Raw genomic sequence first — 22,248 nt, forward strand, 5'->3', positions numbered from 1 at the left:
AAGGCAATAAAGTGATGTCTACATATAGACCCAAGCCAATTACTTTTAACAAACAAAATGTCCAAACAAACCTTCTAGAATATACGGTTTCAGGCTCTTTAATTATTATAATAATTATTATAATAATATAAAAACATGAATGAATTAGGTCAAGGTATGAAGGGATTTGAATGTCCCTAACAGATACAACAAATCTGTTATAATGTATCTGTAGAAATCACCTAAGTGGGAAAATCACTTTGTATATAGAAATTGTACACATGACTGTGTTTTAAAAATGTTCACATTGTCACAGCTTCAGAAGCATGCTACCCTAGTTTGAATTTGTTTAAAAGTATGCCTTAGCATAAGTGACATGTCTTACAAAATATAATGCTCACTATCCTAATTGTGCATAATGTTTTTCCAACCCTGACTCATCCAGTTACAGTATGGCTAAGTATCTGTGGGCATGCTTTCTTATTTGCTATAGTCATATTGGAGGGCCCCATAATTGCTAAAGAACCTTTTTCTTCTCCTGGCCTTATCTTTAGATTGAGGATAAATCTTTGCTTTTGGTTCCGAACTCCTTCAGTGTCTTTTCAGCAAATATTTATTCATCCCCTAGCTGCCCCCGAACCACCCAGAAGCTTACATATTCCCTACAGGCACAACCATATGCAGCCCCTGAGACAGAGAGAAACAACATTGCCTGGCTTTCTATTAGGAGCAACCTTTTTTTTTTCATTATCGAAGGGAGTCTGAAAGAAGCCAGTTGTTTCTATGCTAGAGCCCCATGCTCTCCTCTGAAAACAGAAGGGCTCTCTGTCTTAATTCGCTACGGCGGCCATCACAAAATACCAAAAAGCAGGTGGCTTTAAAGAACGGAAATTTATGTCTCACAGTTTTAGAAGTTGGAAGTCCAAATTAAAGGTGAAAGCAGGGCTATGTTTTCTCTCCGTTGCCTCTAAGAGAAGATCTTGCCTTGTCTTTCTCAGCTTCCGGAGGCCTCAGGCACTTCCTGGCGTTCCTTGACTGGTAGGTAAATCTTCACATGCTGTCTTCCTCCTGTGTATGACTCTGTTTCCATGTTAGTTCTACCCTTTTAGAAGCCCTGGTGGCACAGTTTAAAGAGTTTGGCTGCTAACCGAAAGTTCGGCAGCTCAAACCCACCAGCCACTTAATGGGAGAAAGATGTGGCAGTCTGCTCCTGTAAAGATTTATAGCCTTAGAAACTGGGGCAGTTTTACTCTATCCTATAGGATCGATAATAGTCGGCATAAACTCGAAGGCAGTGGTTTGGTGTTGATTTTTTTCTCTCCTTTTATAAGACTTCACTTGTAGGTGTTAGGGTTAAGACACGCCCTACTCTGCTATGACCTTGTTTAATGTAACTGATAATATTCAAAGACCCTATTTCCAAACAAGGTCATGTTCATAGGTACAGGGGTTAAAACTTCAATATCTCTTTTTTGGGAACACAATTCTATCCATAACAATGTCCCTTTCCAGTCTCCTCACCGCAGGATACTATGTCTGATCAGGGCTTCTCATTCCATTAGGAATTGGAGCCTGGGCCTAGCTACCCCTCATCCAGTTCCTGCTAGCTGCATTCTTTTAACCTTAAGGAACTTGACCTGGAACTTTCCTGATCCTTACCTTAGACACTCACCTGTAGCTAAGAACTGCTGCCTTCCCTTGCCCCAGAAGCTCTACTTTCATGTAGGGGTAGATTACCCAATAAGCAAAGTAAGCAAGGAATTACTTGTGCTTACTTTCTAATCTGCAGTGAACAATTTCACATGGGTTGCATTTGAAATTGTTCACTACAGATTAGACAGTAAACACAAGTAACCCCGCGCTAACTTTGTTTACTGGGTAATCTGTCTCTGTCAGGGATCGTAAATTTGAAAGGAGGCTTTGATTCTGTAGAAAGGTGCTGTAGGGCTGGGAGAGGGACAGATGTCAGCCATACCTGGAAGCAGAATCACTGATGTGATGAAAAAATGTGAAATTGTTCACTACAGATGATCTGGTAAGCAAGGAAAACACCATGTTTACCTTGCCTATTGGTTAACCTACCCCTGCTTCAGTGACTTGGCTCATATTAGATCCATTGGCTATAGGTGCTATTCCACATCACGGAGGGTTCATCAAACATTCTTTAAATTTATCAGTATGAACTGCTACTCTTTCCTAAGGAACATCTGTTTTATTTGATTTTCCTAAATCCTGTCTGATTTGTCTCCACAGGGAGCTTTGATTGCTTAATTGGTAGAGCCCTGGAGAAGCTCCTACCTCTCTGCTGACCTTGAACAACAGTGCTCGTGTTTTTCAAGTTTCTCCTTTCTTTTAAACACAAACTCCCCACCACACACACACCCAGAATCTGCGCTATTGACTAACTGGAAGGCACGATGTTTTCTTCAACATTGGCTTTCTTTTACCTGTAAGCTAAGTCCTTGGTAATATACTTCTAGCTCTGATTTGTGGTTTTACACTCAGAAATAAAGTGGATAAAATTTCGGTCCAACTCAGGGTCATATCTACCGTCATATTTTTACAAGAGACTCTTAGGGTCTTTATTTATTTATTTTTAACCACTTCCTCTAATAAAATATGACAGAAAGCACATCAGAGGAAATAGTTATTATACCACTATGTTTTCCTACACGTGCAAATAAATCCTTTTCAAACTTCTATATCCTTTCTGGTCAGCCCTTTCTGAGACTAAATGCTCAATTGGATCTTAAAATCTCAAATTTTAAGGGGTGATTAATTTCTCATTTAATCTCAAAGCATCTGAATGAAATAAAGCCTGTTGCTATCAAGTCAATTCTGACTCATAGCACCCCTATGGGACAAGGTAGAACTGCTCCTCTGTAGGGTTTCCAAGGCTGAAATCTTTACAGAAGCAGACTGCCACATCTTTCCCCCATGGAGTGGCTGGTGGATTTGAACCACTGACCTTTCAGTTAGCAGCCGAGTGCTTAACCACTGCATCATCAATAGGAAAGTGTCCCCAAAATCACTCACAGATCATTCGAAATTAGAAACCACTTATTGATGAGAATAAAATGTCCCAGAGGATTTCAAAGAAAATAAGAAAAAGACAACTCAAGATTGTTTCTTTTATGTTGCGACGTTAAGAACTGGGAGAAATGATTTTGTCAATGTTTACACAATACTGTCCAAAAGAGAGTGATTGAGTAGCTACTTAACATAATGTTCTTATCACCAGAACAGTGTTAATATACAAGAAAATATTTTGTCATCTGAAAGGCATTATATCAACAGGGTTTATAAATATCCTTCATATTGCGGAGGCCTGTGCCCTGCAATAGAGCAGATTCTTCAAAATAGCTAGTCACTTCAAATACAACCTCTGGTTATTAAACTCTTTTTCCCCAGGTACTTTATTGCTTCAGATACAGCTAATGTTTCTTCTGTACACTTTAGATGCCAGAGATTCGGCTAAAGACTTTTATATATATTATTTCATGTAATATTCTAGGAAGTGCTCTATATTGCATGTCCATTCATATTCTTCTCAGTTGCAAGTTATGTTACACATTACAAATTAATATGCTGCCAGAATGGTTTATAAAATCATCTGTTGAATTTGGAAAGTAGATCAATCCCTTGGGTCCTAATCATTACCTAAAACGTTGAAGACTCTACCCTGTAGTTAGGTAAAACCCTCTAAAGTATAACAACCTCACAGCCCCAGACCAGCCCACCAACTGCACTCATACCTTTTCTATGTTGGTTGTTTTTAGTTGCCATGGCAACCCCCTGTTTTCCTCCTACAAAATGTGCCGTTCAAAACAAGAGCCCAACTTGTATTGCACAGCCTAAATCCTGTCCATGAAATATAAAATAAAACAAAAAGTCTTCTCTTTCTTTAAAATGATTCAAAGTATATTTCTTTTGCAAACAACTTCCTATGGGTTGTTTGGTTGTTTTAATTTTCTTTTAAATGAGGAAGCAGTGTTGAGTAGTTCCCTGAGCCCAGCATAGCAAAGTCCTCATCCTGGCTCTCTTAGACACTGTTTTGGAGAGACATGTAGCAACCACAGGTAACACATAGTAGTGGGGAATGGTGAGAGAAATATAGTCCACACAACTCCAGTAGAGAAAGACAGCACATATTAATAAAGTAATAACTATAAAACACTTTCAACTCTTTCAAATGAAGGAATTGCATAGAAAAATGTGATTGAACAAAAAGATTTTAATAAATACCAGCACTGGATTATTAAAATGGCAGATAAGAGCACTTAATAAAACACGTGTCAAGCAAAATCCAGGCCGGGAGCATTGGAGATAAAATAGTCTTATTATCATACAATCTATAAAAGATTAATGAAACCTTTAATGCAAAGCATTAATGGAACTGGCTGCATCCTGACCTTACCTAGACTTTTTTAGGACTTGAGCAGTTTTAAGTAGGAAGAATAGCTTTATTCAAGAAGGTTTCTTTTCCTTCCAAAATTTGTTCGCATTTAAGGAAATGTAGATACATGGGCTTTTCCCTTAACACATAGTGCCGTTATCATTCATATATAATCGTCCATAAAACTCCTTGAAAAGTCTATTAATCTCTTCAGTATCCATGAACTTAATACCGTAATTGTTCTTAACTATAGCTGTAGTGGAAGAACTGCTTGCCTGTTTTCTTGCTAATAACCCAATGGTTTTATGACTGAATTGAAATAAAGCCAGTTCTTCTAGCAATAAAGGTGAGGGTGACCCAGATGAATTAGATAATTGTCTTCGCAGCCTATTGATCTTCTATGTGAGGTCTTTTAGGTCTGAGTATTTTCTCTTTACTAAAAGAGCTTCACATTTTTCAGTCACAAAGAGATTTAGCTGGAGTCTAAAGAATATTAGGGGAAAAATTAAAGAGCAGGATTGTATTTAAACATGCTTGGGTTCAAAAGTTCCTTCAGTTCCCAACATCAAGATTGCATTTTCTATTACAAAACATAGGGCGTATAGCTTAACAACAGGTAACTATTCTTATTCATTCAACCAGGTGTATCATTACCATGTGTTGGTCACTACGCTAGACTAGCAGATTTAAAAAAAAAAAAAAATCTGAACATACTGAGTTTAGTGAGAAGAAAAACACATATGTAGATATTTAAATCTGAATGAAACAATAAAGGCATGTTCAGGATATTGTGAGAGCAAAGATTAGAAAAACCCTAGCGTGGCCTGTGGGGAAGGGGTAGAAAAGTATAGAAGTCAAAATATGGTATGAGCCTGAAGCCCATCAATGGATCCCTGCCCACCGCCCACCACAAGTCCACAGCTGCAAAGTTAAAAAACACCTATGCAAAAAGGAAAAAAAAGGCAGGCCATTAAGAATCCTTGGCTTTGAACAGGAAAAAGGATATCTCAGTCTTTAAGACAAGGAAGAACAATAATCAAGATATTTGTGATTGAAACAAATTTTCAGGTAACACGGATATTGTAAGGGAATTAATGAGCTGGCACTGTAAGAACGATAGGAAAGAGGTAAGCCATTTAAGATTTCATGAAATCATTACAGAAGAGTAATTGTGATTGGAATAGCAAAGACTGTTCTAGAAAATTCAGCACACAGGATTATTACAATCTGACCTTCCTCCAGTCAGGCCACTTTCCTTGAGATCCATAGTATGCATCTCATTGCAGTCTTAGTGTCCTTCTTACTGTAATTCCTTCTCATTTCTCTGTCTCCAGTTATCTAGTTCCTCTACTTGATGGTGGTCCACACTTACTTTACAGCCTTTTCCAACCAACCATGTTCTTTTACTAAGTCTTTCCAGATAACCTGGCCATCCTGCTTGGATCAGAAGGCCACTGAGCACAGCCTCCTCATTTTGCATATCAGGATGAGAAAGCCCAGTGAGCTTCAGGGACCGGTCCAAGATCACAAAGTCTGTAAGGATCAAAGTCAGACTAAAATTGGAATCTTGTGATTCCTAGCTCTGTAGAATCTCCATTTTATGATGCTAAGTCTTGATTCAATGCTTATGCAGTTTTGATAAGTCCCTCACAGAAATGAGTTTTACTAAAATTGTGTGATAAATACAGCTTGCCTTTAACCTCCCCTGAGTTCACCCTTCTTGTTCTCACTAATTAATGTCTGACAAAATTGTGCCAGCCCTCTTATTGGTTGAACACTCATTGCCATCTAGTCAGTTTCAACTCATAATGACCCTATAAGACAGAGTAGAACTGCCCCATAGGGTTACCAAGGAGCGGCTGGTAGATTCAAACTGGTGACCTTTTGGTTAGCAGCCATAGCTCGCTGTAGCTTTTAACTATTGTGCCACCAGGGCTCCATTCCACGAGCTGAATAGTGGCCTGTATTTTAGCATCTGGACTTACCTAAATTTACGAGGGATAGGAATCTGGACCAGCACAAAGCTGTTTTCTATGAAATGAAGGTCAGACATACTTCCATGCTCCAACTTCTTCAACATTTCTGACACTGGCCATCCCCCACATGGCACTCTCTACTTCTCTGCTGGTTTCAATAACTCATTGCAGTGGTCACACAGAATGCACAGACCATACTCACAGCTATGTGGTTTACTAGAGAAATAAAAGGCTACAACCTGGGGTCAGAATCAACTTCATCATAACAGGACAGCTTCCAACCAGGACAGCTCTCAGCATCTTCTTGGCCATACTAGCCAACCACCTTATTAGTTGATGACCTTTTATGGCCATGCTAACCAAAACTTCTTGGCCATGCTTACAGGCAGGCCCTTCTGTCAGCCATGCACACGCCCTCTTCTGCCTTCAGCCTCCCGGATAGTGCTAATTGGCCTAACTCACAGCCAGTGTAGCAGCCCACTTGGCTACTGCCCTCCTAGCAGCAGCATTCAACCATCACCTCCCTTTGCCACAGGACTTGTCTTCTCAGCCTTTCACCCCTGCCTCTGCTACTGGGCCCCTCTAGGGCTCTGCCCTGCTCAGGCAAGTGTTACAACTCTTTTAGTTCCTCTAACAAGTGCCCCAAGGCACCCTGTTCTGCCAGCAAGCCACCTACCTGAAGGCACTCAGCTCTCTGCCTTCATGGGCCAGCAAGTCTACCTCACCATCTCATGCCATCTTCAGTGTTACAGCTCTTTCAGGAGGTTCCTGGCTTCTCTCTCTCTCTCCTTGCCTCTGAAACCTCTGTGGGGTTGGCTGCTCATATAAGCAAGCTCCTTGTCAATTTCAAGGGATGGCCTTCCCAGCAGGACTACAAACCAACTGTCTTAGTTATCTAGTGCTGCTATAACAGAAATACCACAAGTGGGTGGCTTTAACAGATGGAAATTTAGTTTCTCACTGTTTAGGAGGCTAAAAGTATGAATTCAGGGTGCTGGCTCTAGGGGAAGGCTTTCTCTGTGGGCTCTGGGGGAAGGTTCTTGTCTCCACAACTTCTATTCCTTGGCTCCTTGGTGATCTTCATGTGGTATGGCATCTATCTTCCCCCATCTCTGCTTGCTTGCTTGTTTAATATCTGTTATATCTCAAAAGAGATTGACTTAAGACAAACCCTACGCTAATACTACCTCATTAACATAACAAAGAAAACACATTCCCAAATATGATTATAACTACAGGTATAGAGGTTAGGATTTGCAACACCTATTTTTAAAGGACACAATTCTGTCCATAATGTTGATCAGTCCCTGAAAGTCACTCAATCCTATTGCATGGATTTATGCACCACTATTCGCATAGCACTGGAAACTCTGGTGGTACACGTGCATAATGGTTAAGAGCTACCGCTGCTAACCAAAAAAGCTGGCAGTTCGAATCTACCAGGTGCTCCTTGGAAACCATATGGGACTCTTCTACTCTGTTGTATAGGGTTGCTATGAGCCAGAATCAACTGGACAGCAATGGCTTTGGGTTTGTGTGTGTGTGTGTGTGTGTGTGTGTGTGTGTGTGCACAGCAAATTAGCCAACCCCAGCAAGGTGCATAAAATAGGCCAATCACAGGGAAGACTGCAGCCCAATCAATCATTTTTTGCAGAATTATAAACCCAAGTTCAGAAAGGTCATATAGAGGCAGTCCCCAGGTTACAAACAGCTGATTTACATACAGCCAGTACTTACACTTTAATGTTATGTAAATGTAAATGTGCCTTCACTTTGAAATGACTGCACCAGGCCCTACTTGCAACAATTTCTTGATCACAATCACCTTCAGGAGCTGCACCTGCAGCTTTTAAATCATTGAAAAGCCTTCGAGCCTTTTCTTGCACTAAAGTAGGCTAAATAAGGACCTTATGTACCTGTTCCAACTTACCTACAAATTTGACTTAATGACACAGAAACAGATCCCATCCATAACCTGGAGACTGTCTGTGTAAGAGAAATCCATCGCACTGTATGCCTTCCCAAAAAAATGTGTCAAGCCCTAACTCCCAATACCTGTGAATGTGGCTTTATTTGGAAATAACCTCTTTGTAGATATAATTAGTTAACACGAGGTCATACTGGAGTAGGGTGGAACCTAGTCCAATATGACTGGTGTTTCTATTAGAAAAGAAGAGAAAAAGAGGAGAGAGACACACAGGTAAAAGTGATGGAGGCAAAGTTTAGAGTGATACATCTATAAGCCAAGGAATGCCTGGGGCCACCAAAGATAGAAGAGGAAAGGAAGGATTCTTTCCTGTGAGCCTTCAGAGAGAACATGGCTCTGATGACACCTTGATTTTAGACTTCTAGCCTCCAGGACTGTGAGAGAATAAATTTCTGTTGTTTAAAGCCACCCAGTTTGTGATACTTTGGGATGGCAGCCCCAGGAATCTAACACAAACTGCGCACCTCCCCCTACCCTATGAGGTCTAGAAAATATGACTCATGAAATGCTTAGTATAAAAGAGAAATTTAACCAAACATGGTTTCTGTTGGAAGTATTTATTTATGATTCAACAAATATTTGTTGAGAATCTAATATGTTCCAGGCACTGTTCTAGTCACTTGGGATATATTGATGAACAAAAACCAAGCAAAAATCCTTGTTTCCACGGAACTTATTTGACATCATGAGGGATGGAAGACTGTGATTCTTTTCATCTTAAATTTCAAAAATAAATGTTTTCTTCAGTAAACAAATGTCTAACTACATCATAGGCTCCCTATGGACAGTGAACATTTGGTGTGTTCATCACTGTCTCACGTGCAAACCACACAATATCTGGAGAATAGTGGGTACTCAAAATATACTTGTTCAATGAATGAAACTAATAAACTGTCTTACCTGTCAACCACCTGTAGATATAGGCGTTTTACTGTGAAAAATCAGCCATCAAAAAGCCTGTGAAGCACAATTCTACTCTGACACACATGGGGTTCAAACTGACTTGATGGCAACTGAACTGGACTGGACTGGACTATGCTCTCTGTAACATGAGTTTTCACACACCTCCACAGGTTGGAAGATAATTTCTAATTTCGTTACTGTAGAAAGACTCTTATAGAATAATAAGATAACCAACTCTTCTCTTTTTTTTCTTTGCCAGCTAATACCCATTCTGTACACAAATTTTAGTAAAAATAATTTTATATTGGATTTCTCTTCAAAGTCTCAAATAGCATATAGAAAAGGTTAACAAAACTTTTCACATATTGCTGGGTTGGTGGCCCATAGCTACACTAGTTTAATAGAATGTTATATGTGAGGCATTGTGCCACCAAGTCATATCCTACACGAATCAGTTAGATTAAACACAGTTTAAGAGACTTCAGCCATCCAGTGCAAGAAAGAGCTTTCCTCATCAGAGAAACTATTTCGTCGTTATCATCATGAGTACTTAATTAATAACTAAAATTGCAATGGTTTTAATTTGTGCTTCAAGTTTTCTGTCTGAAAAGAGAGGCTAAAAAGAGTGTGAACCATAAAAAAAAGAGCTAGATTGTATATTTGGTGCTCAGATAGGTAATTCACTATGGATGTGGAACAAGTAAACATTTCTTTGGAGTAGAGAACAAAGTATCCACCAGGAGCACCAAGAACTGTCAAGAATCTTCAAGGAAAAAAGATTTTAAACCCTTTCCTTAGATGAGAATAACCCTGAAGGAACTAATAATAGAGATTGAGCAAAATATACTACTGATGTCATGGAATCCATTAAATATAGGTCTTCTTTAAAGAGAAATATTAATAAAATATAACTTGAGATCACAGGGTATATCTTTTATCACTCTGCAAAGATAAAACTTCTTTAACAAAGACATAAAAAACTATAACAACATGTCAAAGTATATGGTTGTTATCAAATTAATTGAGATTATTTCACAATAGTGGTAAATCAGAGATAGACCTTTACTAACCTCCATTTTATTATTTACCCTACATGTTTTTAATGTACAAAGTCAGGAGTTACTATTCTCACAATGTTTCAGAGGAGGATTATTAATATTAATACTGTTTTATAAAATTCAGTTAAAAAAATGTATTGCATTTCCTTCTCTTTGCAAAGGACAGAGCAATGTACCTCAGGAGCTTCAAGAAATAAGATAGAGTCCTTACTCCCCACAAGCTTACAGCCTGGAATTGGGAAATGTTGTATAAACAGCAAACTCTAATTGTTAAACATTCTCATTAAAAAGGTACAAAATTCCATGAAAGTATTTTGAAAAGGAAACAGTCATTACAATTTTTAGGATTAGGAAAGAGTTTGAGTTAGGAGGTATTTGAGGGAGGTCTTGAAGTCTGGGCAGAATTTCTGTATTCACAGCTGAGAAACATTTCAGATAGAGCGGCTATTTCATCAAGTACACAGAACCGTTGTGGTTTGGAAGTGAGGTAGTATACATGAATATTTTATATGCATTGCTTTTTTTCTTATTTTATATGCATTGCTTTTGTAAAGTTCTGATTTTACATACATTGTTTTTATAGAGCCCTCCAGTTTCAAGTACTACTTAGCACATTATCTAATTTTAACCTTGTAATATTCAGGAATCGCAAGCACTCAGGAATTAGCATCTCCATTTTATAACTGGGAATAGAAGACTTCAATGCAATAGGTTTCCCTTATAAATGGCTTTTCTAGCCTTGGGTTTATAATTCTGCCAAAATAATTGATGAGGCCACAATCTTGAATAGGAATTGGTTAGTCCGGTGCATAAAACCACCCAATAAGATTAAGTGACCCACGGGAATTGGTCAATTACTATGCAAATTAAGTGATTGTGGTCTACCAAGGGAATTGGTCAATTTGTGGTCCTGGCGGGAGGACCATGACTTGAAATTGACAAAGAGTAGGCTTACATAAAGGCCAATCCCACAGAGGTTGAGAGGGAACTTCATTACCATCAGGAAGAGCCTGGAGTGGAGGACATCCTTTGGACCCAGAGTCCCTTTATTGAGAACCTCCTAGACACAGAAGAGAGAAAGTTGTAACAATGCAGATGAGGCAAGATGGTGAGAAATGGTGGTACCACAGCACAGCACACCAGCAGAGAAATGATGACAGCAGTACGAAGAGCAGAAACCAGGATATTGGCATTAGGCAGCTGCAGTAGGCTTGCCAACCCATGAAAAGAGAAAGAGTTCAGTACTTTTGGGCAGAAGGGTTGATGGCAGAGTGGAGTGCCCCCAGGCACTTTTTGACGGTACTATACTAAGAGATCTATAACACTTTCCTTAGCAGGGCACAGCCAAGAGAGGTTCTGCCTGTGGGCACAATCAAGAGAAAGGCCAACTACCTGTGAGTACAGCTGAGAAGAAGCGGAGAGCTGTTTTGGCTGGAAGCTGTCCTGACTGAAGAACAGTATCCTGTCTCCTGAGTTGTATCCTGTTACTTCTAAGCTGATCCTGATCTTGAGTTGCAGCCTGTTACTTCCTAATAAACCACATAATCATGGTCTGTGAGCCCTGTGTGGCCATTACAACATTTTATTAAACCCAACAAAGAAGTAGAGAGTGCCATGGGGGTTCAGCTACTGTTAGAAATGGTGAAAAAGTTAGAGAGTAGCAGTATGCCTTACCTCCACCTCATAGGGACCAACTTCGGTTTGATCCTGATTTTCATCTCTCCTTCTGGGTGAAGACAGGTCTGACACTAAAAAAACCCAAACCCAATGCCATCAAGTCGATTCCGACTCATAGTGACCCTATAGGACAGAGTAGGTTACAAAGACACAGCCAAACAGGATTCAAAGGTGACAGGAAATTTTTCAGAAGTCATTTGTGCTAAGGAGTGCACAATCCAGACTAGAACACATATTAGTTCTAATATTATTACAGCCCTTCTACCTAGCTAGGCATGTGTGGACCACAGGACTATCCATTCCTAAAAGTTTAGCTGCTTGCCACATGCAAAAATGTAACAGAAAAGATAAACTCATCTATCTTTGCCATAAAAACATTGAAGAAATGTTTCTCTCATTTCTGTAGTACTGATTTTGTATATTTAAGAATCATCATGAGAAAAATTAGTTTTATTTTTGCAGAGAATTAAAATTTCAAAGGGCCTAAATTATCATAAGGAAGTCCATTTTATCTTCCATAGAAATGTAATTAAAAGCATTTTTCTCAGGGCTTCTTGGTATCTTAAATGAGATAATGGATATGAAAAATCAAGCACATATAAATGCTCAATTAGTGTATTTCTTCTCTATCTGAAGATGTATCAATAATCTTAAAAATCAAGTTTCTGTGACGTATTTTTTATAGAATTTATATCATGTTATTCCAGTTAATATACAACATTTTAGATTATCTAAATAGAATTTATCAATATCATATTCAACTACAGTGAAAATCACTAAGACATTTTGAAAGTAGCATTAAATATTTCACTCACTCAAATTAACACCAAAAATCAAAATAAATTTTTAAAAACACTATCCAGTAAATATCCGAGCTGGAACATTTTTGATAACTTTACAGCAGAACAATCTTGCCTACAATACTTAATTTCTCAGTTAACTCTTACAAAACTTCTGCCTCCCTGACTGCAACTGGTTTGGATAAATTAGAAATAAAACAAAAACTAAAGAGAATCAATTACCCCAAAAGTTAGTAACTTAAAATAATCACTTTATTATGCCATCAATGAAAAAAATGCAAGCCCTGTTAATAATCAGGAAAAACTTTATTAAGGAGGAATATCGCAAACAGGGAAGGAGCCCTGGTGGCCCACTGATTAAGAGCCCAGCTGCTAACCAATAGGTCAGCAGTTCAAACCCACCAGCCACTCCATGGAAGAAAGACGTAGCAGTCTGCTTCTGTAAAGATTATACCCTTGGAAACCCTATAGAGCAGTTCTACTCTGTCTTATATGGTCACTATGCATTGGCATAGACAACAATAGTTCTTTTTTTTATTTTGTTTTTTCGCAAGGGGGGAGAAGGATTATTGCCATAAAGAAAACACTCAGACCATAAGATCAGCAAGCATTTCAGAGTGAAGGCAGAAATGATTTTCTTTTACAGGAAGAAGAAAAACAAGGCTAGGAGTAAATATTCGAGAATCGAGTGAGCAGGTACTGCAATCAAGCAGTTGTACAGGAAATATTTGTCTCTGTAGTCAGCCAATTCTCATGAGGATCCATTAAAGGGGTTTGTTCCTTATTCCTATGCTTGCTCAAGCTCCCAATGCTTGCTTAATCTCAAGGATGGTCCAAAGTTCAGGGACCTGGAGGAAGGAAAGAAGCCTGACTAATATGTGGTCAAGTTAGTGGGCATTCTGTATAGATTGGTCAGTGGGGACAAACAGCTCAGCTAATTATTTATGAGATAAAGAATGGAAGTTCAGAGGGTCTGTGTCTAGATTTGTCATGAGAAAACAAGGGTTCATCCAGAAATCTTATCTAAGTCTTATGAGACAGGGTGGTTCTTTGTAACACGTTATTTCTCAAAACATAAAGGGTGGTAGGATTTCTTAACCGTCTTAACCATCGCTCTTTTTCCAGCAGTACAGATAAAGTTCAACATTGCCAATGCTCATGGATTCATTGGGTCAAGAATTTAGGCAAGGCACAGGAATGCTATGCTCCATGACCTCTGGATCCTAGTTGTAAATATTCAAAGCTTTGGAATGGCTTGATAGCTGGAGACTGGAATCATCTTAAGACTTGTCCATTTAGCATGTCTGTTGCCTGGGCTGTGTGACACGAGGACTAGGACTGTTAAGTAGAATGCCTCTAAGTGGCTTCTCCACATAATTTGACTTCCCCACAGCATGGCAGCCTCGGGGTAGTCAGGCTTCTTACACGGCAGCTCAGGGCTTCACCTAAGTGTTTGAATGAATAAGATAGGAGCTATAATGATTTTTAAGATCCAGCCTCAAAAGTCACAAGGTATCACTTTTGAAGTACTTGAATGGTCAAAGCACTCATGATCTTACCCAGATCCACCAAAAAGAACAAAGGAAAACCATTAAGTCAATTTTGACTCATAGCAACCCTAAAAGACAGAGTAGAACTGCCTTGGGGGTTTCCAAGGAGTGCCTGGTGGATTCAAACTGCCAACTTTTTGGTTAGCAGCTGTAGATTTTAACCACTACACCACCAGGGTTTCCACACCCAGATACAATGGGAAGGAAATTAGATTCCACCTGTTGGTGAGGAGGTGGCAAGGTCACATTTTAAGACAGCATGTGGGAGGGAATTTTGTTGTTATCATTGCTGGAAACTACAATCTGCCAAAATGAGCAAATTTCAATCTGTAAGTCTCAGAATATTTATAGGTAAAACATACAAGAAAGTGGCATCTTATGAAAATTTTGGAAACCAAAGACCATTGCAAAATGAACAGCTTTTGACCTCAGACTCAATAAGATAAGATGATTTTAATATATCAGGTATGTACTAAATTGTTATTTAATTATTATTATTTTTACTACTTTTATTATTACCTTATAATTTTTACTGAAATTACATTTTTATAAAATCATAAGAATATATCACTTTCCCCTGAGAACGGAGCTTTACTGCAAATGTGTCATTGGTGGTGTTTCAGTGGTAGAATTCTCCATTTTATGTGGGAGACGTGGGTTTGATTCTTGGCCAATGTACCTCACAAGCAGCTATCACCCATCTGTCAGTGGCAGCTCACGTGTTGCTATGAGGCTGAGCAGGTTTCAACAGAGTGTCCATACTAAGGCAGCCTAGTGATCTATTTCTGAAAATTGGCCAATGAAAACCCTATGAATCATAGTGGTCTGAACCATAATAGATCGTGGGAATGTTATAAGATTGAGCAGAGTTTCATTCCATTGTGCATAGGGTTGCCATAAGTTGGGGTGACTTGATAGCAGCAAACGACAGCAATGTGTCATACCAGAAGGAACTAAAGGTTTGCATTAAGGCGTATAAAAATTCCAACCCAGCCATACTGGTATACGTTTAGAAGCATTCCCAATAAAACTAGGAATAAAAGAGGATGCCTACTATTGTACTGGCAAGAAACATGGAAGAGCAATTTAACACAAAATGTAAACCCTGCTAAAGGAGACAAAAAAAAAAAAACGATTTAAACAATTCAAAATTCAAGTCTCAGGTAGGAAAACAATAAAAATTCAAATCACTCTAAGTTAATTCATAAATTTAACACAGTAACCAAAAAGTCAAAAAAAAAAAAAACCAAAAAAGATGAGAAACATTCTAAAAGATCTTTACTATGGTGTACAAATAGATACTCTACATTCAGATGGTGGAATACCATGCTGTTGTATAAACAATCAGAATGTTCTTAATATATTAGATATATTGTAGAGATAAACATGCACAGAGAAGAACATTGTGTAGTACATCCTTTCTTTTGTATAAAAAAGTGGGAATGAAAGCCTATATATTCATAATTCATACTTACATATTTGTAGTTGCTCTGGAAGCAACTACAAAAAATTAATTCCTGGGATAGGGCAAGTGGGATGAAGGACAAAAGTGAGAGAGAGTCATTTTACTGTATTTCTTTTTAATTTTTTTAACTATGTGAATGAGTTACCTGCTCAAAGTGTTAAATTAAATTTTAAAATAAGCTAATAAAGCCAAAAGAAATTCATACTGTAAAATGGGTGAACTGTAGTAAAATTGAAAATATGTATTTAAGTGCACAGAAGATGAAGGTGGTTAGGTTATTGTGGAGTCAATTTTAGGGTATGAAATCTGAATTGTTTGCATGTTTGTTAAAACTTATCCTAAACTTGAATATTTAATAGGGAAAATATTCCCAATTTTTATGTTTCCACAATGAAAGGCCAAGAGAAGGAAAAGTAAGAACTATGTAGGAGCCATATTGGACTAAAACTAAGCAAACAGTTATTCAATAAAATTGACCTTTCACCTCATATAAATTCAGTCAACCTGGTTTATTTGGAGGTACCCTAGTATAAAATGCAAAATATTTCTGATATATGTCTCGTTGTGAAATCGTAATGACATAACATTCCTTTATATAAAACAGCTAATGTTGACTAATTTAAGCCACTTCCATTCACAGTTGATCACGCTTTTAACATCCAGCTCCCTGAAATATCACAAATTTCTGTCAAGTGTTTAATGCTAAATATAATGTTCTTTTCACTAAAATAACAAGGAAAAATCTAAAATTAAGTCTACTGATACTATTTGAGGTTACCCAGTCAATAGCCCTGATAGCTGTGCTAGCAATTATTTAAAATATTTTGCATATAAATTTTATATTCATTTACATCCACGTATTGAAACTTGTATATTCCATGCATATCATATAGTGGAAGACACTGGAACACATTCCCTGCTCTCAAAACCATTATGAAAATAAATAATAGACTTTTTCTCCTGACTTTTGATATTTCTGTTCATCATTATTCCAATTTTCTAATCCAGAAATTTGAAATTCCTATTTCATGCATTCATCTTCTTCATATCATATCTCCAGTCACTTTGGCTCCCAACCGTATCATGGATTAGATATTTCAATGTGCCCTCCCACTACAGAAAAATACATCCTCCATAAAAACTACTCTTCAGTGAATTAGCAGGCTCCCTGAAAGTGAGGGAAACCCCTATCCTTCACCCCTTTCAAAAGAACAAAAGTAAACACCCCCAAACACACACACGCACACACACATACTATGCTGAAACCAGAAAGGAGAGTGGAGAGCAGAGAGCAATGAACATTGGACAAATCAGAAAGATGATGCTGCGCTAAGCGCAAAGCTATTAGTAAGGGCATCTGAACCTGAGTCACCTGTACTGTGCTGGTGTCCTGAAAGGGACCTCAGATTTGTGGAGCACCTGGACACTGATGAGAGCAATCATAAATCCTCTCTGGAGGAAGGTATCCTTATTATGGCCTCCAGAATTCCCACAGATTGTAATGAACTAAATATGACCTCATCATCAAATATCACCCAACATACAAGGAGGAAAGCTGTGATTCGTGAGACTCTGCAGAAGCAGTAAACAAGAGATTTATACACTGAACACTTCAGATATTTGAAATCTCAGAGAAGATAGAGTTTAAAAATATAATGCTTTAGGAAATAAAGATAGAATCACAAAATTAGCTAGCAACGAGAGATTGAAAATTACTTTGGACAAAATTGAACTTGTAAAAGTGAAAAATACAATTTCATAATGAAAATTATGCCCTTCAAATACACCTCACAAAAAAAAAATTTTTTTTTTTTTACACCTCACAGATACACAAAAATTATGCCTTTCCAATACGTCTCACAGGTACACATTCTTTCTAAAGCCTATTTTCACCTTAAACAAGTTTCTCATTAATTTACCTGTATTTTAAGGGTATATTTTTTAGGGCTATAACGTTCTACCCAGATTCTCTATTCGGTCAGAAGCATTCATCCCCCCAGCTGCGAGTGTTGGCAGTCTACGGTTTCAGCTGAGTCTTTTTCCAGGTTGAAGAAAGATGCCTCCCAAGGTCACATCCCCTTCCTAGGAGCAGCTCACATCCAATAAGTGGTCAAGATCCAAAGACCAAGCACCCTCACTCCAATTCAGTACAACTCTGAAAGTTTCTCCCAAGTCCGGAGTTCTACACAGGATCAGCTGAAGTCTTTCTTGTGACCGCATTGCAGTGTAACTGGTCTTCCTTTCCAAACTCTTTTACTTTACTCCTTCAACAGGCATTTATCTTGACTTTCCATTAAACAACCTGCATGCAAATCTCAATCTCCAAGTATGCTCCCTGGGGAGCACGAATTGTGACAGGGTAAAAACTATTCTCCATGTTCTGGTCTCTAGCTTTTCCAATTCGCTTTCTTCTAATGTAACCATCACAACTCACAAACTTATAATCTTGTTTATCCCTGACAAAAACTTTCACTATTTCCCCATTACACTTATCTCTTAGGATACTATCTGGACTCTGGTTTAATCTACCTTTCCAACTCTATACCCCTAATCAGATCCCTTTTTCCATGCGACTCATTCTGTTCTGTCCATCTACGTGTAGCCCCAACCCTGTTCTGTACTTATGACCAAGTCCCTGTCTGGAATTAACAGGTCCCCACCACCACCGCAAAAACCTAGCTAAAAATTCCCTATCCTTTATGACTGAGTCTAATTCCCAGTTCTGTAAAATGCATTTCTTGATCACATCAGCTCAAATCAGGCTCTGAACCAGTGGTTTATAGAAGTGAACCTGTATAGATTTTCAATTTTCAGAAATTTTGGCAGGCAGTTTGTTTCATACTTGTAGCTTGAAATCAGCTACCAGTGGAGCATTAACACCACAGAAATCAGCAAACGCTACAACACGGGCTTTTCTTTCTCTCCCAGAGAGTTGGTTGTTAAATGTTTACCAGCACACCACTAAATTTCTCCTTCCTGTTACACAGGAGTCCTGGTGGTGCAGCAGTTAAGAACTTGGCTGCTGACCAAAAGGCCAGCAGTTCAAATCCACCAGCTGTTCCTTGGAAACCATATGAGGCAGTTCTACTGTGCCCTACAGGGTCCCTATGAGTTGGAATTGACTCAATGGCAATGGGTTTGCTTTTTTGGGTTATTACACAGTATGAGACCCTGGTGGCACAGCAGTTTAGTGACTAGCTGCTAACCAAAATGTCAGTGGTTCAAATCCATCAGCTGCTCCTTGGGAAGAGGATGTGGCAGTCAGCTTCTGTAAAGGTTACAGTCTTGGAAACCCTGTGGGACAATTCTACTCTGTCCTATAGGGTTGCTATGAATCTGAATCAACTTGAAGGCAACAGTGTAGTGCTATTGCTCATTAGGCATGAATCCTCAACTGCTTTCTAATTTGCAGTTTTTGGTAGCCATGACTTCCCATCTAGACAAGATCCTTTCTATGGCAGAGAAGGTATTTTATACTTATTCGTAAAACTTTTTCCAAGTCTCTTTTCCATAGTTGCAATTCAGCAATTGTTTTTGTAAGAGTAATGAATCCTGTAGATTCAGCTTGCACAGAGAACACTGGGAAAACCCCAACAAAAAAATGATGGTCATGGGTTTTTATTTTCAAAATATCTATCTCCTCTGTCCTCTAAATTATTTACCCCCAGCATTCTCCTATATTTTTATTATAGTCACTATACCACTGGCTTTTCTCAAATTCAATAAAAAATCACCCTGTAATTTTCAAGTTATATTACTTTTTCTCAATAAGTTTTCTTCACGTATATATTTCCTTCTTATTTAATCTTCCTTGAAAGAAACTTTTTCCCAAAATTTATTTGGTAAAATGTATGACTTAAGGCCTTTTTTTTCCCTAGACAATCATTCTTTGCCAAAGATGTCACTTGTTATACTCCTGTTTCATCTTTTTTGCCACTAGGAATGCATTTTTAATACAACTTACACTATTCTTATTGTATAAAATAATTAATACAAAATAACTGTGGACTTCATATATTATGGTATGCCAATAGAACAATAGAAAATAAAGAAATTCATGTGCCTTTCTTTTTACTGACACTCTGAACCGAGGCCGCACACTGCTGAGACAGAAGACGTCCTGCCTTTCACTTTTGATTCGTGATCCTTGTCAAGTAAGCTGTTCTTCTTCCACAGGCTCCAAGGCTGTATGCTGTCAGCATTCTCGCGCACTGCTGGGTCAGCATCAGAATTGAAGCCACTTTTCCTTATCTCACTCTTGGGACCAGTGGGCTGAGTCTGGCTAACAGGAGAACCCTGTGTGACTTAGGAAACCGGATTTGGCTTGTGGGCTATATGCGCCCTGGCAATGGTACTGCACCTCCCTATTTCTGACCCTGTGGCAGAGGGGTGCTACAGACACTCTCTATCCTGCCCCTCAGACAGGCTGCTCGGTCCTTGTCCCCTACTTTTCACACTTAGTTCCTGTCTTAGGCTGGGTTCAAAAGAGAAGCAAAACCAGTGAAGACTATATATACGTGTGTGTGTGTGTATATATATATATATATACATATATACACTCACATAGAGAGAGAGAGAAAGAGAGATTTATATCAAGGAAATGGCTTTCACAGTTTAGAGGTTGGAAAGTCCAAGTTCATGGGTCAGGCTGGAGACTTCTAATGACTCACATAGCTGCAGGGACTGATGAACACAAGATTGGCAGGTAAGTTGCTAGCTCAAGTCTCAAGAACTGGAGGTCAGATGAACAGGTGCCAGATGCAGGATCCAGAGCAAGCAAAAGCCCATGAGCTTTCCCAGAAAGTCCACATATATTGTATGCTGACCACACCTCCAAGGAAACTCCCTTTTGACTAATTGGCTGTTCATAGCAAATCTCATCATGGAGGTGACTACATTATATCAGATCTCATTAGGAAAGTCATTATATCATTACATAGCTGCCAAACTACATCATAACAGTCAAACCACTGAGAATCATAGCACACCCAAGTTGACACACAGCCTTAACCATTCCCTAAGTCAGAGCATTAAACACTCACACTAGAAAGCAGAGTATTTGTAGGATGTACAGAGTATATCACTGCAAGCATGTTTTAAGGCTTCCAGCCCTGTTATCACATAGTCAGGTTGCTCAAATCCTCAGTGTATAAAAAAGACCTTGCTTTAGAAGATTTCACTGTTGTACTTTTTTAGAGTAGTTGAGTAGCAATGGATCATTTTCAATTAGAATATGATCAAAGATCATGTGTTAGAATAACTGGTGCTGTGTCAAAATTACCACAGACGCTGAAAGACCCCTTAGCTCAGAAGCTCCCACTTTCAGAGTGAAGTATAGAGCCATTTTTTTTCTATCATTATTGTTGTTGTTAGCTGCCTTCAAATCAGACTCTAATTTATGGTGACTCCATGTACAACAGAAAGAAACACTGCCCAATCTTGTTCCATCCCCATGATCTGTTGCAGATAAGACCATTGTAATCTAAAGGGTTTTCGATTATTGATTTTTGGAAATAGATCACCAGGCCTTTCTTCCTAGTCCACCTTAGTCTGAAAGCTTCTCTAAAACCTGTTCAGCATCATAGCAACACACAACCTCCACAGATAGACACGTGGTGGCTGTGGATGAGGCGCATTGGCCAGAAAATTAGTTTCATGCATGGAAGGTGAGAATTCTGCCACTGAATTACCACTGCCCCCTCTTCTTCCATTAGAAGTAATTAAAAAAAGAGAGAGAGAATGGAGAGCAAAATTGGGTCAAAAATCTAGAACACTGAACCATATGTAAATTCTATTTCTACATTTGCTGTGATGCTTGTATATCACCTTTGGAAAGTAACTTTCTGTGTTCCAATATATTCCCTATTGCATAGTTAGAATGTTTTTCAAGCCTCTTCTTCAGAATACTTTTGGAGCTACTGATGTAAGAGATACCTGAGAGAATAAATTACCTGTCTCACCCTGAATTTTATTGGTCAAAATGTTTACATCAAAAATAATCCTTGGACTTCCAATTTTAACTCCAGCGTTTAAAGAGCTTAGAAGTTGTCACTCACATCTTTACAAAAATTAACAACTGGATAAAGTAAAAATTAATTTTCTTGAACCCATTAGAATACTGAGGTTACAGGACAAACCACCACCTCAAAATCTAGAGAAACAGGGGCATCCAGAGAATCACAACAGAAATCTGTTTACATGGAGGCAAAGCTGTTGGAGCCATAAACTGGCAGGAACATTTAAATGGTGATTTCGATGAATTGCTAGGGGATGAATGTGGACTAGCATGACAGCAAGAAACTCCTGGGGGCCACAGTCTTAGTTAAGGCCCCTACATTTTCATGAGTTTTACCTCCAGGGACCCCATCAAGTTCTCATGGTAAAGATCCAAGAAAGATCTCTCATAAATCTGTCAGAAGGAGGGAAAAAATAATCATTGTGAAATATGCCCAGAGCA

The sequence above is a fragment of the Loxodonta africana genome, chromosome 1 (genome assembly GCF_030014295.1).
Source record: "Loxodonta africana isolate mLoxAfr1 chromosome 1, mLoxAfr1.hap2, whole genome shotgun sequence".
NCBI classification, from domain to species: domain Eukaryota; kingdom Metazoa; phylum Chordata; class Mammalia; order Proboscidea; family Elephantidae; genus Loxodonta; species Loxodonta africana.